The sequence below is a fragment of the Falco punctatus genome, assembly GCF_963210335.1.
Source record: "Falco punctatus genome assembly, chromosome: 9".
NCBI classification, from domain to species: domain Eukaryota; kingdom Metazoa; phylum Chordata; class Aves; order Falconiformes; family Falconidae; genus Falco; species Falco punctatus.
In genome coordinates, this window is record NC_137589.1 from 45,089,638 (window position 1) to 45,092,223 (window position 2,586).

Here is a 2,586-nt window from a genome sequence, read left to right on the forward strand (position 1 = left end):
TGGGGATCCCTTTGGGAGCAGAGGCTGTATTAAATATTAAGGGCCTTATTCTCCACCCCTGCCTATGCTGTAGTAATTAAATCTCAGTGCAGACCCATTGATTTTCACCCACACTCCCCTTGCGTGAGAAGGTAGCGCTCAGCACCAGGGAGGGGGCAGAGCTGTCCCCTCAAGGAAAAACAAGTCCATTTTGCTCCTCGCAGAAATTTCACCGAGAAGGAAATGATACCCAGCATTAAATATTTGCAAAATGTGCTTGGGTAAAAGAATGCAAATGGTCTAAAATTAAACATTCACTGCAACTCTTTCCCGTTCCCTCCTGCCTGTGACAGCAGCACTGCTGGCTGCTCTGCAGTCCCCGGTCTGCGAGTGCCACAGACCATCTCTCTCCTCCCCAGAGTAAGGACCCTCAGAGCCAGACCCATCAGGATACCCCAGGAGCAGCGTGATTTCCCACCCTCTGAGCCTGTCCCTGGATCTCCTGAGTTGCTGCATAACCTCGGACAAGCCACAGAGCTGCTGCCAGCCTCTCCGGGTATAACGCTGATTAGTTAATTCTGGTGATTTGCCTGGAGCTAGCACCTTTTACCTGTGTCTATACAAGGAGTATCGCTAGCTTCTGATCTTTTGAGCTCCCAGGGCTGAGAAAAACGACTTTGGTTTTTCTTTAAATGCCATGTAGTTTGGAAGTGTGACGACTCATACTGTGGTGTTATTCTTTCCAATTGAAACCTAATGATGCGTGCATATCACTTAACTCTGATGTCAATAATCAGCACACCACTTGGTCCTTGCCGTGGCTATTAGAGGGAATGAAAATGAAATACCAACTCCTTTTTATCCTGTTACTGTACCATAATAACTAATAAAGGAGTAATAAGCGAGACGTGGGGAATTTCCAGGGGAGTCATTACTACAGAGAAGACCTAAAGGCACAAAGTAAAATCCAGGAATATTAGCCAGCCTTGAATTCCCAGCCAGTGCTCCTCATTTAAGTAATACTGCTGCCGTAAAATAAGTGTTTACAGAAAAAGTTAGTTGTGGAAAGTATCAGTCTATGCCCTGACCAGAGGAGTGGAGACTGAGCCAGGACCAAAGAGCCTTGCAGGTAAAGACCACCCTGTGCATCAGTGTAGCATTTAGGCTGGGCCACAGTCTAGATACATGCTGGCATTTCATAAATCTCACTTACGCTCCAGTATATGGGAAATGTCTCCCAGAAGAGCTCTAAATCACCTCTGCCTGGTCACAGGATGGATCGTGCATTTTCCAGGGGCTCAGGTGGGAGAAGCCCCGTACAGACCTCAGATCAATGGGCCAAAGGAAATCATATAGCACAATACTGAGCTGATGAGACTGCAAACCACGTGCAAGTCGGACAAGGCGCTTTCTGGCTTAGAAATGATTGCATTCCGGCTGGGAAGGAACAGGCATCTTCTGGGGGCTGTGTATATAGGGGGCAGTGGGGATTCTTTGGTTTTCCTCCCTGTAAATGGACCGTCATTTATCCACGTGCATGTCAAAAACCTGTTGCTGCCCAGGAACGATCCTGCCTCCAGCACCTGCCCAGTGCAGGGAAAAGCAGGACTTTACCTGCCACAGTTCTGTACACCCTGTCCGCAGCTGGAGCCTCCCCTGCCCCTCTGCCTGGATGCCAAAGAGTTGGCCAAAGCAACACCTATAGCTTCTGCATCCCGTGCCAGAAGGTGTTATTGCACCATACAGCCCTGCACGTTAATCCCCTGCCTTGCCAAAGAAAACCCGGGTTTGGTTAAATCCCAAAGCACATTCCCACCGTTACCAAAGCATTTCCCAGCCATCTGATTTCCCCATCTCCGAGTTCCCGCTTTGTTTATCCTATTAATTCCAACCACCCCCTCTTCCCCCAACACACTCGCGCACAGCCTCATTTACAGCATCTTCACCAGCAGAAGCCTCCCCGAAATATTCAGGGCACACCAAGCGAGAACTTACACGTGCGGGGAAACCCTCGTGACTAGAGCTTTTTTTTTTTTTTTTCCCCTCGAGCAAACATGATCTCATGATTATTTTTTTTTAATTTTTTTAAGCTCTTAAAGGGGGAAGGAAAAAAAAAAAACCCACAATAAAAAGAAGGAAAGCACCGAGGAGTGGCATTCCCAGCCTGCCGTTCCCGAAGCGGGGGCAGCGGGCTCTGCCCCGCAGCCAGGATGGCGAGGATGCTGCAGCCGCGGTACTCGGGGGCTGAAGACTCGGAGCTCGCAGCCTCCTCTTCCTCGGGTGCTTTTCCTCCCTCCTCCCTCCTCCCCCTCCCCGCTCGCTTTGCCTCCCTGCACCTTTAAGAAGCACATTGCTCGCCAGTGGGATGGTGTGTGCTAAAGCTGCACAGAGGAAGTTACGCAGCCGGGATCAGGCACGGAGATAAAAGCTCCGATTGTGATTGAAAGTGAGAGCAAAAGGGATTTCAGCCTCGGCATTAACTTGCGAGGGGAGCCGGGGATTGCACAGAGCTTTCCCGGCCATCTGCCCTTGGGAGCCGGCGGCGTAGCGGCTGCCCGCCGGGCTGGGGGGGAGGGGGGGGTGTTGGGGGGTTCCCCCCCGGCCCCG